This window comes from Staurois parvus, unplaced genomic scaffold (genome assembly GCF_062004578.1).
Source record: "Staurois parvus isolate SC_StPar_1 unplaced genomic scaffold, SC_StPar_1.0 ptg000306l, whole genome shotgun sequence".
Lineage (NCBI taxonomy): Eukaryota > Metazoa > Chordata > Amphibia > Anura > Ranidae > Staurois > Staurois parvus.
The window spans coordinates 7,239,048-7,254,395 of NW_028318102.1; the positions used below are offsets into that span (position 1 = coordinate 7,239,048).

The 15,348-nt window shown below is 38.2% G+C and overlaps 1 long non-coding RNA gene across 1 annotated transcript in view; it reads left to right on the forward strand.

Moving 5' to 3' along the window:
- The first annotated feature begins 225 nt into the window (after positions 1 to 225).
- Positions 226 to 15,348, forward strand: part of LOC149457703 (uncharacterized) — a 40,475-nt gene continuing 25,352 nt past the window's right edge. The window contains exons 1-2 of the long non-coding RNA XR_016313590.1: positions 226 to 300; positions 431 to 471. This is a non-coding gene — a long non-coding RNA (uncharacterized LOC149457703). The remainder of the gene's footprint in view (positions 301 to 430; positions 472 to 15,348) is intronic.

Sequence of the window (15,348 nt, forward strand, 5' to 3'; positions counted from 1 at the left end):
GTGTCCTGTCCCCAGAGTGCATTCCCTTCTGAGGACTTCAGGGTCAAGATTGACCTGTGTGATAATTATATGTTGTTTTGCATCTGTTTGTGGTCATGTTTATTTACAGATTGGTTGTCTGTTCTCTTGTGCCACCTACTGGCTAGATTTCAGAGCTGTGTTATTTAGCTAAGCCAGGGTGTGATGTAACGGTCCTCGCTCCTCCCACAATACAGGAAGTAAAACACCTCATAGGAATCCATGATTCTCTACATGAGAGAAGCACCAAACTCTATCTCTTTCCATCTGATGGCATCGGAGGTAATTGATGTCCATTTTTCCCTTCTATAGGTAGCTAGGATTGTACAGAAGAGGATCTTAGCTATATTGGGTGTTATTTTATCTGTGATGTTTATTGTATATTGATTGTATGTTATCTTTCTTGTTATAGTTTTATCATTAATCTGCAACGTGCCAATAAAGTACAGATAAGTAAGTTAAAACCGTCTACTATTGTGTGCATAGAGAAGGTTTTCTGCTTGAATAGCTTCCCATAGACCCCGGGAGTACGGGGAGTGAGTTCAGGACAGTGATACATTGCATGCTGGCAAGAGACGAACCTCTTTTCTGAGAAATGTGGATCACCCACAAAAGGGACTGTGGACTGTGCAGATTCAAAAGCATCCCCTGCTTTCTTTTCTCTGCCTATGGATGTTTCACCACTGTTTATCGCAGCTCTCAATCACAGAGTTCAAATTCTCTTAACTGGTGAGTCAACACTGTGATGTGCAGAGAAAAGAAAAACCATGATAATGCTAGAATTATCTTGGTTCATGAAACAAACACCCTAATTGGTTCTTCTTCTTTTTTCTGTCAGAAAATCACAAAATATTGTATATTAATATTCTGTAGTTTTATTTACACCTGGCAGGGTGAACTCCAGGATCCTTTTCATGTATTCCTGTCTATTCCTAGCGGCTCTGTTGGAAAAAAAAAACTAATTTACAGAGCTCAGTAGTTTAAGCTGAAATCTTTATATACATAGAGTAAGAATAAGTAAGAGGATGAATTCATCCATTCCCTTTCCTCCTTGCCCTGTTCTAATGAACCCATGCAGTTTCAGATAGAGAAAGAGAGTCTTAACGTAAACAGATTCTGTCATTCTCTCTCTCTTAAGAAAATCCTGAGGGACCATTCACATACTCTGCAGTCCACTGGGGTTTCTTAAAATGCACAATTGCTTCAATCATTAGTGTGACCCATTATAAAATGGTAAATTGTAAATCAAAGTATGTTTACATAAATAGTAAAGCAAGACTAACCTGTTGCTGACCAGCCACTGTATTAAAACGGTGGCAGGGCGGCACGGCTGCGCAAAACCATGTTTTAAAACATGATCCGCACTCCTGAGGTTTTCGCGGGCGGGGGCGCCGACCTGCGGGTGTCACTATTCGATCCCCGAGAGATCAATCATTCGGTTTCAGCCAGTGATGTCCGGCTGAAATTGGATGATCGGTCCCTGTCCTATCCTGTCCTGTGTTGACAATTACACAGGACAGGATATGATGTAATTCTTCTCTGCCTGGGCACATTCCGTTCCAGACAGAAGAAGAAGACACAGAAAACGTGAGTAAAAAGCACTACACTGACAGGACACATTTAACCCTCCCCCCCAGTTAACCACTTCACTGCCCTGTCACCAGAGTCATTGATTACAGTTAACAGATATTTACTGATCACTGTATTAGTGTCGCTGGCGACTTCCAATAGTGTTAGCGCCCCTCCCAGATAGGACCAGTTTGCCCGCTAGTACACCAGTAATCCCATTTAACCCCTTTATCACTCCCCGCCCAGTTAACCCCTTTACTGCCCTGTCACCAGTGTCATTGATTACAGTGAACAGATTTTTACTGATCACTGTATTAGTGTCATTGGCGACTTCCGATAGTGTTAGCGTTAGTTAGCGCCCCTCCCAGATAGTGTCAGATTGCCGCTAGTACACAAGTAATCACATTTGACCCCTTGATTGCCAGGAACACGCTCACTTGCGCGCTAAACCTCCATTACTAGAATAGTGTCTGATTGGATCAATATCTTTGATCAGATCAGCCCTATACCAGTGTTCACATTACTATAGTATTCCCAAAAATGCAGCGTTAGCGAGATCAGCCCCGACACCTGCCAGCACCTACGTTTAGCCCCTACGCCTCCTCCCCCTTCTCCCCCAGCAAGTGCAGTGTGAGTAGATAACTGTCACTTGATACATTACACACAAAACCGCAGTGTTCACAGAATCAGGCCTGATCTCTGTTAGCACTTGTCGGTAAATTTTTTGTAGCGGTTCAAGCAGTCCCTGACAGCCACAATAGGTACTTATAAATTTAGTGGCCAAAATCTATTTGTGTGAAAAAAGGACATACATTTCATTTATGTACAACATTGCATGACCGCACAATTGTCAATTAAACTACTGCAGCGCTGTATAGCAAAAAATGGCATAAATTACAGTATCTATACCATAGTTTGTAGACACTATAACTTTCGCGCAAAGCAATCAATATACACGTATTGGGATTTTTTTACCAAAGACATGTAGCAGAATACATTTTGGTCAAATTTATGACTAACTCTGAGTTTACTATATATTTTTTATAGCCAAAAGTAGAAAATATCGGGTTTTTTTTCAAAATGTTGTGGTTTTTTTGTTTATAGCGCAAAAAATAAAAGTAAAATAAAATACCACCAAAAGAAAGCTCTATTTGTGGGAAAAAAAGGACATAAATTTCATTTATGTACAGCATTGCATGACTGCACAATTGTCAATTAAACTAATGCAGAGCTGTATAGCAAAAAATGGCATAAATTGCAGTATCTATACCATAGTTTGTAGACACTATAACTTTCACACAAAGCAATCAATATACACTTATTGGGATTTTTTTTACCAAAGACATGTAGCAGAATACATTTTGGTCAAATTTATGACTAACTCTGAGTTTACTATATATTTTTTATAGCCAAAAGTAAAATATACGGTTTTTATCAAAATTTTCATGTTTTTTTGTTTATAGTGCAAAAAATAAAAAGTGCACAGGTGATCAAATACCACCAAAAGAAAGCTCTATTTGTGTGAAAAAAAGGACGTAAATTTCATTTATGTACAGCATTGCATGACCGCGCAATTGTCAGTTAAACTAGTGCAGCGCTGTATAGAAAAAAATGGCATAAATTACAGTATCTATACCATAGTTTGTAGACGCTATAACTTTCACACAAAGCAATCAATATACACTTATTGAGATTTTTGGAGGGAGTTGAAAGTCCGTATTGCCCAGCGACAGCCCCAAAACATCACTGCTCTAGAGGAGATCTGCATGGAGGAATGGGCCAACATACCAGCAACAGTGTGTGCCAACCTTGTGAAGACTTACAGGAAACGTTTGACCTCTGTCATTGCCAACAAAGGATATATAACAAAGTATTGCGATGAACTTTTGATATTGACCAAATACTTATTTTCCACCATAATTTGCAAATAAATTCTTTCCAAATCAGCCAATGTGATTGTCTGGATTTTTTTTTCTCATTTTGTCTCTCATAGTTGAGGTCTACCTATGATGCCAATTACAGGCCTCTCTCATCTTTTTAAGTGGGAGAACTTGCACAATTGGTGGCTGACTAAATACTCTTTTGCCCCACTGTATATGGTGCCAATATGATCCTACTAAGGATTCTTAAAGGGGCAATTCCAAAGGTGGCCAAGATAGGACCTTAATGTTCCCTCCAACTTTCTCCTTCAAGCAGTGAGATGTACAAACTGGGTGCGCACCAGCTGGTCCAGACGCATGCGCATTAGCGGTGGTACTCTCTGACAAGCCACCGTAGGATGCAGGGGAGCTGTCATTACACCAGCTCACTATATAAGTTACGCCACCAGTTTGAGAGAACCCGAGGGGGATCATTTTTCAAAAGTGCCTTATTCATGACTGTAACATGTGAGTGTAATTGGTTTTATGATTTTAACCTTAATAAATGGAGTTACACTAGGGCGGTTGTGCGCTCTCTGTCACTTTTGTTTTGTGACCTGGAGCATGGCTATTTCATAGTAATCAGGGAGGGATGAAATTTCCGATCTGGGTCCTGGTTTTCCAAACCACCAACACATGAATTGGGCAGGTGTGTGCTGGGCTTTTTTTTGTAGAGGCCTGATGGTGGCATTGCGCTCCACCCTGGCAGCCAGAAAAGGTCTTTGCCGGGCAATCAGAAGGGCTTCTCCTAGGAGAGCTAGGTGGGAGCCAGAGCAGCAAGGGTATATGCACAGAGTTGTGTATGAAGACTGCCTGTAGAAGACATACAACGGGCTTAAAGGGAAAGGCTAGAGCAGGAATGCTGCAATATGTATGCCAGGAGGCTCTCTTTGCAAGAGAGAAATGTTGAAAACCCCTGCTAGGTAAACTCTTTGATTTTGATGTCTGAAACTGTGTTGAATCTTTCTTTTTTTCAAATTGGACAAGAAAAGCCCTTAAAAGGAATAAGTAAGCTAGTGGCTGAATCTTTAAAGCTCTACCAACTGAAGGGATTTCTCACAATATATTTAAAGTTTTCTGTAAAAGTGAAAATGTCACTAACCTGGCAATTCAAAATGAGCATTTGAATAAAAAGGCAACTGCAGAGATTACTGTGCGTTATGTGAAGATCTCAGCATTGCCTGTAAAAGTGAAGCTTGGCCCTGTACCCTTTAATTTCTCAAGTCTTCTGATAGGCCTTTTATGTTATGGACAGCTTTGTTGTCTCTGAGGGGGGACTCTAGAGACAGGAGGGCCAGGGCTAAGCTCAACTTGTGCGGGAAAAGTCAAGATTTATAACTTTAGCTGTCTATATCTCTGAATCTAATAATCTTTTTGAGGCACAGTATTCACTAATGAATAATGGTGGTGAAGAGCTATACATAAATAACCATAAATAAATAAATAATAAATAAATAAATATACAGTTGTGTTCAAAATAATAGCAGTGTGCTGAAAAAAAATGAATAAAGCTCAAAATCCTTCTATTAGCTTTTATTTCCATACACACAAATGCATTGGGAACACTACACATTCTATTCCAAATCAAAACATGAAGAATATATCAAATTTGTGTTGTTCCTCTAAATAAATTGAAGAAAAGTGAATATTAAACTGTTCAAAAAAATAGCTGTGTTTGTATTCTTCTTTACAAATTCAAACATTCACTATATAAACTGAAAAATGTTTGAAGATTTTGCTTTCCTTTGAATCACTTAATTAATATTTAGTTGTATAACCACTGTTTCTGAGAACTGCTGTACATTTGTGTTGCATGAAGTCAACCAACTTCTGGCACCTGTGAACAGGTATTCCAGCCCAGGATGTTTGGACTACATTCCACAGTTCTTCTCTATTTCTTGGTTTTGCCTCAGAAACTGCATTTTTTGATGTCACCCCACAAGTTTTCTATTGGATTAAGATCCGGGTATTGGGCTGGCCACTCCATAACGTCAATCTTGTTGGTCTGGAACCAAGATGTTGCACGTTTACTGGTGTGTTTGGGGTCGTTGTCTTGTTGGAACACCCATTTCAAGTGCATTTCCTCTTCAGCATAAGGCAGCATGACCTCTTCAAGTATTCTGATGTATTTAAACTGATCCATGATCCCTGCTATGCGATAAATAGGCCCAAAACCGTAGTATGAGAAACATCCCCATATCAAGATGCTTGCGTATCTTCCTGGAGCTGATTGTTGGCTGAGTCCTTGCCATTTTGGCTATTCTTCTATCCATTCGAATGGTAGTTTTTCACTTTCTTCCACGTCTTTCAGGTTTTGGTTGCCATTTTAAAGCATTTGCGATCATTTTAGCTGAGCAGCCTATCACTTTCTGTACTTCATTATATGTTTTCCCCTCTCCAATCAACCTTTTAATCAAGGTACGCTGTTCTTCTGAACAATGTCTGGAACGACCCATTTTCCTCAGAATTTCAGAGAGAAATGCACTGTAACCAGCATGTACAACATTTGCTGCCTTCCTTCCTTAAATAAGGGCAATAATTGCCACCTGTTTTTCAAAGAATGAATGACCTCACTAATAGAACTCCACACTGCTATTATTTTGAACATGCCCCTTTCAATTAGTTATTCAATTACACAGAATCAGCAGCATGCATGTCATGACTGTTGGGTCTGTTGGATTTCTATTACTCTACTACACCTGCTAGTAAATTATTTGCCATGTAGAAATATCATTTCTACCAAAAACAGTGATTGATCAGGTTAGTGATGTCTGACTGCTATTTTTTTTAACACAATATATATATATATGAAACTACAAATAAATGCGTGAATCAGTGATAAATCTTTCAAAATAAGTGACACATCAAGTGGTAATGTACAAAGAATAGGTCCCAATTATGGACCTATATAAAGTGCAAATCAACACACACACAATCCCTAACAGGGATAAATAAAGCGATGCAGTGTATATCACACAAAAAAATCACTGAAGGTGACTAGTGCTATTACCTCCCAATAAAATACTGATAATTACATATAAATAAAACACATCAAGTGATATTGTGCAAAAAATTGGTCCAAATATGGACCTATATAAAAGTGCAAAAACCACCAATCCCAAATCAGGGATAAATAAATTGTGTACCAATCAATGCACTTACTGAAAGTGACTAGTGCTAGGACCCCCCACAATATATAAAAAAAAAACTATAAATATGAAAAATAAATAATTGACAATAGATAAAGTGCAAAAAAAATGTGCAGACAATATGTGCAAAAAAAACCATTGCAAAATTGCAGATGGTTGTGCTTCAGTTTTCCACTCCAACTTTTTTAAGTGCTTGTGCGACACTCAGGTGGATCAATATCCGTAAATGGCTAAAATGCCTCCTCACCTCCTTACCATGACCCCTAAGGGCCTCAACGCTTTATACAGCAGACAACTCCACACCATGCGGCATTACATAAACCAGGCTCCAATGGCTCCACTTAACCTGTACTGATGATCTCCTTACAACACTGGCTCTCCCTTCAAGTTGTGGTCACCGCAGTACAACTCACAGGTATATAACATTATACCAGGACCATAGAAGAATAAGCAAAAGAAACCTCCACAGTGTAACTCTTTTTAATAGGTATATATCAAATACAGATAGGCATAGGCAGTTTTCCCATATGCTATGGGTGTACTGTAGGGCACTGGGTGTAGTAAGATGGCGTCTACCGGAAGTGTGTCACCGTGTTCTGCACGTTACGTCATGATCGTCACGTGACTTCCTCAGGATAGTGCCATTGGTGACCTGTTCATCTATTTATAGGGCGGTCAGCTGTCAATCAGCCCAATGGGGAGGACACTACTCGGCCATATTCTTGTGAAACACCCATCCTTAAGAATGTATTAACCCATAACTATCTTACTCCTTCTGCAACCTAATCCAAAATATTAATACTAATCCCCCTCAAATCCTGCAAGTAACTAATGGGGATAAAAATAAATAAATACATATATAATAAATCAGGTTGCAGATCAAAATATCCATAAAGCTACATAGGTAAAATCCATATATAAATATAGATTATTTATTTATTTATTTATTAATCATATAAAAAATACCACATGAATGTATTAACAAAATTAAAAATATTAAATTAAAAATTATTTATTAATAAATTCTTAACCCTGAGGGGCTACCAATAAACCCAAATAAATACATTATAACATAGGAAAAAATATTTATATATATATATATATATATATATATATATATATATATGTATAACACATATATAGATTAATATCAAATATAATTATCTGATTAAAACTAAAATGAACTTAAAATAAGTCTCCCACAGAGACACCCATACCACATGTTCACATATAGAATTTTTACAGATAAATAATATCATAAATAATTAAAAATATAAAAAATATATTAGATAATTTATGAAAAATATATAAACATATATAGCAGCCAATAGCAATCAGGTGAAAAATATATATAGCTAAAAATCACTGATTAAACAATTTAAATTAAATTCGACATTGAGTCCTCTTGGGGTCAATGTTTGCATATTGAATATCCATTTTGATTCTGAGAAAAAGGAGAGAAGCGCCTCTAAGTGCAATAAGTCTTTTAATTCAAGTCTAAATGTAGAAACACTCACATGTGTGAAGTAATCATAAGCATAAAAACCGTGGTTAACAATAGTTAACGGTGGGGTGGTAACCCGGGTGAAGAGCCGTCATCTCTCTGCGATGTGGGGAGGTCAGCTCTCGGCTGGAACAGCGTGGTGGCTGGAGGGGGAACAGTGGTGAGGCCAGCCTTCATGCACGTCCTCCCTCAAAGCCGGATGGAACGCACGCTGGAACGTAGCGGCGGCGTGGCCGTGATGACGTCAGATCCCAGGGTGCACTGCGACGCGTTTCGGAGCATGCACTGGCCGTGGAAGGCGGAAGTGCACTCCTTTTTCAAGCAGGGGGAAGTGGATGAACAGGGGTGAATATATAGGGAACGTGAGTCTAATTGATCAATTAACCAATTAACCAGTGATTGACCATTGCTGTCAGGTGAATAGTGTAAAGTCATGGATGTTAACTGGGGGGTAAAAGGAAACCAAATGGAAAAAAGAGAGGATGTAATAAATAAGAAAACGGAAGACGAAAGAAAAAAAAAAAAAAAAAATTATGTTCTGGGAGATTAGTGGGGTAAAATGTTCACCTTGCAGCACTGGCACATCAATTATGTAACAGTAGTGAGCAGATATTTAGTGGTAATACAGCATGATTGCAAGATGATACAGCATGATTGCAAGATGATAAACATATTGGTAATAATACATGCAGATGACATTATAAAAAGTAAATTGCATTGTAAAAAATTGTAAAAAATAGAATAAAATATAAATAATGAACAAAAGGTTATAAATAATAAACTAAAAATTGGATAAAAAAAAAAAAAAAAAAAAAAAATTCGATAAAAAATTTGATTAAAAAATTCGATTAAAAAATTCGATTAAAAAAAAAAAAAAAAATTATAAAGAAAGGGGGGGGGGGAAGTATCATTGTGAGTGTTGAGTGGCTGTGAATGGGAGATCACAAACACCGCAAACTGTAAAAATCTTCAACTTATCCAACCATCAACTATCACAAACTGAAATCTCTCTGCTCAATCACGGTCTAAACTTTGCCCCAACTTCCCCACCCAACTTATTCACACTATTCAAAGACCTGAATAAATTTATACGCAATCTCACCTTAAAAAGATTCTTTCACATTCAATCCAAAAAAACTCAGCCTACAGCCATTTCACCTGACACAGACAATATCAACCCCTCAACCCCATCTGACTCAGACGCCTTAGACATATTAGAACAATTATTTGCTGAGTCTCACCCTGATGATGGCCCACCTTTAGATTTTACACTCACTTCACAACTTTTATACCCCCCACCTGTGGCACACACTACGCTCAGACCCAAATCAGTATTCAATCCCACACATTCTAAGGGCCCCTACCTGGAAAGTTTTTATAGAGTAGTCTACTCGGAATTCATCAAATTGTGCAATCCCAACCAGCACCATTCCGCCTCTAATCTACCAAACACTGTAAAAAAATCCATTACCACTTTATCAAACAATAAGGACATTATTATCAAGCCCGCCGATAAAGGCGGCGGCATTGTACTTCTTAATACCACTGACTACATAGACGAAGCCCTCAGACTCCTCTCAGACACATCCACGTATACCAAATTAACTAAAGACCCACTACCCGAATTCAAACAGGACGCACTACTACTAACGAACACAGCCTTACTTGATGGTGTCATCACCAAGCAGGAAGCCTCTTTTCTATCTAAAGACTTCTACAACACCCCGTATTTTTACTTTCTCCCCAAAGTACACAAAAATCCAAATAATCCACCAGGAAGACCAATCGTAGCGGCCACAGGGAGCATTACCAGCGGTTTCTCCCAATATATCGACCACTTCCTACAACCCCTTGCACAGGCTCAACACTCATATATCCGGGACAGCGGACACTTGCTAGAATTACTCCAAACATACTCCTGGGAACCCGACTATTGTTGGGTCTCGTTAGATGTCTGCTCCCTATACACCTCGATACCCCATGATGTAGGCATCACCGCCATCCAGCATTATCTATCCTTGGATCCATCACTCAACCCCAAACAATCTTCCTTTATAGTAGACGCCACCTCATTTTGCCTCAAACACAATTACTTCACATTCAACCACGATTTCTACTTACAAACTCAAGGTACAGCCATGGGAGCCAACTTTGCACCCTCATATGCCAACTTGACTATGAGTTTCTGGGAGGACAAACACATATGGCACAACAATCCCTTTGCCGCCCACATCATCTTTTACGGCCGTTACATAGATGACATTATCGTCATCTGGGATGGACCAATATCACACGTAGACCAGTTCGTAACCCATTGCAATTCAAATCCTTTTGGACTGTCCTTCACCTCCACTCACCACAAACATACTCTTGTATTCCTAGATCTCGAATTATACCATGACAATCTCCAAATATTAACAAAAAACCACTTCAAACCCGTATCTGGCAACTCATACCTCCACTTCAACAGCTGCCACCACCCCAAATGGATCCAAAATATACCTAAAGGACAATTCTGTCGTCTCAGACAAAACTGCACCACAGATTCAGATTACAATCTCCAGAGTGACATTCTAATAAAGAAATTCCTAGACAAAGGTTACCCACACAAGCTAGTAGATGAGGCCCACTCCTTCTACCACAAGGGTAGACCCCAAACACACAATAACACAGAGCCTCCCAACCAGGTCAGATTTATAACCAAATTCCACAACAACTTTCACAAAATGGAGTCTATCATCAATAGACATTGGCCGATACTACTACAGGATCCACATTTAATAGACATCTTAGATAAAAAACCAAAATACACCTACCGCAAAGCCATCAACCTTAAAAACAAGATTGCCCCCAGCAAATACAACCCACCCACCAACACACTCAACACAATCTGCCTCATACCCATTGTCGGCATGTATAGATGCAACAAAGCGCTATGCAAAACTTGCCAATTCGTTAAACACGGACAAAAAAACTTCACCACAAAAGGAAAAACCTATTCATTCAAAGAATTTTACAACTGCTCCACTGATCATGTGATCTATTGTATATCCTGCCCTTGCGGCCTCCTATATGTGGGACGAACCATCAGACCCCTCCGCGCCAGGTTTGGCGAGCACAGACGTCTTATTGAAGATGGTAAAGACAAACATAGCGTCCCCCGCCACTTCCTTGAATATCACCAAAAATCCACTGATGGCCTACAAGTATGGGTCTTAGAATCCATACACAACAATCTCTCTGAGTCTGATCGTTTCAAAAAACTCTGTTCACAAGAAACTTATTGGATATTTACATTAGATACATTGTCCCCAGGCGGACTCAACGAGGAATTAGACATTAACACTATACTATAAACACTACAATCTCCCATTCACAGCCACTCAACACTCACAATGATACTTCCCCCCCCCCCCTTTCTTTATAATTTTTTTTTTTTTTTTTTTTTTAATCGAATTTTTTAATCGAATTTTTTAATCAAATTTTTTATCGAATTTTTTTTTTTTTTTTTTATCCAATTTTTAGTTTATTATTTATAACCTTTTGTTCATTATTTATATTTTATTCTATTTTTTACAATTTTTTACAATGCAATTTACTTTTTATAATGTCATCTGCATGTATTATTACCAATATGTTTATCATCTTGCAATCATGCTGTATCATCTTGCAATCATGCTGTATTACCACTAAATATCTGCTCACTACTGTTACATAATTGATGTGCCAGTGCTGCAAGGTGAACATTTTACCCCACTAATCTCCCAGAACATAATTTTTTTTTTTTTTTTTTTTTTTTCTTTCGTCTTCCGTTTTCTTATTTATTACATCCTCTCTTTTTTCCATTTGGTTTCCTTTTACCCCCCAGTTAACATCCATGACTTTACACTATTCACCTGACAGCAATGGTCAATCACTGGTTAATTGGTTAATTGATCAATTAGACTCACGTTCCCTATATATTCACCCCTGTTCATCCACTTCCCCCTGCTTGAAAAAGGAGTGCACTTCCGCCTTCCACGGCCAGTGCATGCTCCGAAACGCGTCGCAGTGCACCCTGGGATCTGACGTCATCACGGCCACGCCGCCGCTACGTTCCAGCGTGCGTTCCATCCGGCTTTGAGGGAGGACGTGCATGAAGGCTGGCCTCACCACTGTTCCCCCTCCAGCCACCACGCTGTTCCAGCCGAGAGCTGACCTCCCCACATCGCAGAGAGATGACGGCTCTTCACCCGGGTTACCACCCCACCGTCAACTATTGTTAACCACGGTTTTTATGCTTATGATTACTTCACACATGTGAGTGTTTCTACATTTAGACTTGAATTAAAAGACTTATTGCACTTAGAGGCGCTTCTCTCCTTTTTCTCATCTACAGAAGTTGCTACAGCTTATTTGGAAGCCTTGCCCTCAGTGCCACACGGAATCCTACGCTCTTCATACAGTAGCCACTAATACCACCATCACCCATACTACCATTTCCCAGGACTTTGCAGTGTTTGCGCTGTTACAACCCTTCCTCATTTTTTCTGATCCATTTTGATTCTGCCTGACTGAGTGATCAAATTTTGTGACTACTTCTCCAGTGTTTGTTATAACGCTCAATTCCCCAAAATAAGAAACCAGACGGGTCTTTATTGTGATGAATCGCGAAATGCTTAGACACGCTATGCTTAGGATATCCTTTTTTAATATTTTGAACATCTACCCATCCATAATGGTCTTTTAGTGTGTCCTATATATTGCAGACCACATCCACATTGTTAGGCATACACTACCACTTCAGTTTTACAGGATATGAACTCCTTAATTTTAAATTTTCTATCATTGCTTACGGAATTAAACGAATACCTCTTGGAGTTCTGTCCCCTCGTAGCTTTGTATATATAACACTTTTTGCAGGGAAAAAAACCCTTTTGATCAAGGAAGGTAACCATCTTATTTTTATGTGGTGGATCAAGAACATTTATTACGAATTTATTCCTAAGAGTTGGAGCTTTTCTTTAAACAAATTTGGGTTGTTCTGGTAATATACTCTTTAAGATAGGATCCGTTTTCAGGATCGGCCAGTGTTTTTTGAAAATATTTTGGATTTTCCTATAATGTAGATTGAAATCAAGGATGATGGCCAATTGATCCATTGGTTCTTCATCCTTAATCCTATCTTTGAGAAGTTCCGCTCTCTCCAGATTTTCTACTTCTTGTATTTTATTTTTTAAAAATCATTCTGGGTAACCTTTGCAAATAAACCTTTCTTCCATGGTTTTAACCTGTATTGCAAAATCTTCTTTGGAGGAACAATTCCTTCTTAATCTAATAATTGTCCTTTCGGAATATTATATGGCCACGGTGGGTAGTGGCAACTATCCATCAGGATATATCCATTTATATCTACATCCTTAAGGAAATGTCTTCGTGCTTATATTCCTTCCTTCAACTGAAATCTCTAAATCTTAAAAATGGATTTGTTTAGTACTGTATTCCCATGAGAGCTTAATATTTTTATTGTTACCATTCAATTCATTAAAAAAATCCTTTAACTTGGTTTCTTCTCCCTTCCATAATATAAAAACATCATCTATATATCTTTTATACATAATTAACTCTTCTGGAGGGTCCTGGTATATTATCTCTTTTTCCCAATAAGCCAAAAAAAGGTTGGCAACGCTTGGAGCAAATCTGGCTCCCATAGCCACTCCTTTTATAAGTCTAAAGAATGTATTATTATGCTAAAAATAATTGTGAGTTAGACAGAAGTCTAAACATTCTTTAATAAATTTCCTATGGGTCCATGTGAGACTAATCAACTCTCTAAGGCCCCAGCTGGCTGACTCTATGGCATCCTCATGCTTAATAATGGTATATAATGCCGACACATCTTCACTTGATAGGATCATATTTTGACAGTCCTCCATCTCCTCTAGTAATTGGATCAAATGTTTACTATCTCTTAAATAAGATTTTGTATTTTTCACTAGGGGCTGTAAATATAAATCTATGCATTGTCCTAAACGGGCCAATATTTCCATTAACAATCGGCCTGCCCTGTGGATTTATAGGATCTTTGTGAATTTTGGGGATCGTATATATTACTGGTATTCTACAGATCTCTGGTACCAGATACTTAGATTCCTTCTTATTCAATATTTTCTTTTCTCCTCCCTTTTTAACTAATTGTTCCAATTCCTTTTTATAATTTCTAGTAGGGTCTTTCCTAAGTTTCTGATAAGTTTCAGCATCTTCAAGTTGTATTTGCAATTCATTAAGATAATACTCCTTAGATAATACAACAATTCCACCACCTTTGTCAACCGGCCTGATGACAATATCATTCCTTTTAGATAATCTTTTAATTCCTGTATGTAATCCAATATTTGGCATCTTTTTAGGGATATTCAATTTCTCTAAATCAAGATTCACCATTTTTTTTAAAACTTCCACCTGATTATTTATATTAATATGAGGGTTAAAAAGCGATTTATTTTGAGTGTGGTATGGGTAAAAACATTGCTAGGAGCACTGGAAACACAATTCCTAGCCCCTGGTAATCCCATTAAATGTTTTTTTAAATTGATCTTCCTAATATATTTTTGTATATCCACATAGGTGTTAAATTTATCCACAGGTTTGGGGGGAGCATATTTTAATCCTTTGTCAAGAACTAAAAGTTCTTGTTTTGTAAGGGTAGTACCACTTAAATTAAATATAACCTCCCCTACTGATCTCTTTTCCTTTTGTTTTTTGTAGCCTGCTCGGCATCCCCTTCTGTTATGGGACTTCTCCATCTTCCTGTCCCCGGGCTCTTTTCTACTTGATCCCTCTCTAAAAAATCCCTAGTCTGATATTCATAATTCAGAGGTTCATATCTGTTGTATAGGGGAAGGGGACTCCTTCCTTCGTACCTGGGTTGATAACATTCATTGGTATTTAGACTCCTATCATATTGTGGTTTATTAATTATTCTTGGATAGATGTTATTTCTCTAGGATGATGATACTCTGGTCTTGGATTAGGGTTGGCCCTACAGTACACCCATAGCATATGGGAAAACTGCCTATCTGTATCTGCAAAACTCTGAGTGTCCATTTGCCGATTTCTATTTGATATATACCTATTAAAAAGAATTACACTATGGAGGCTTCTTTTGCTTATTCTTCTATGGTCCTGGTATAATGTTATATACCTGTGA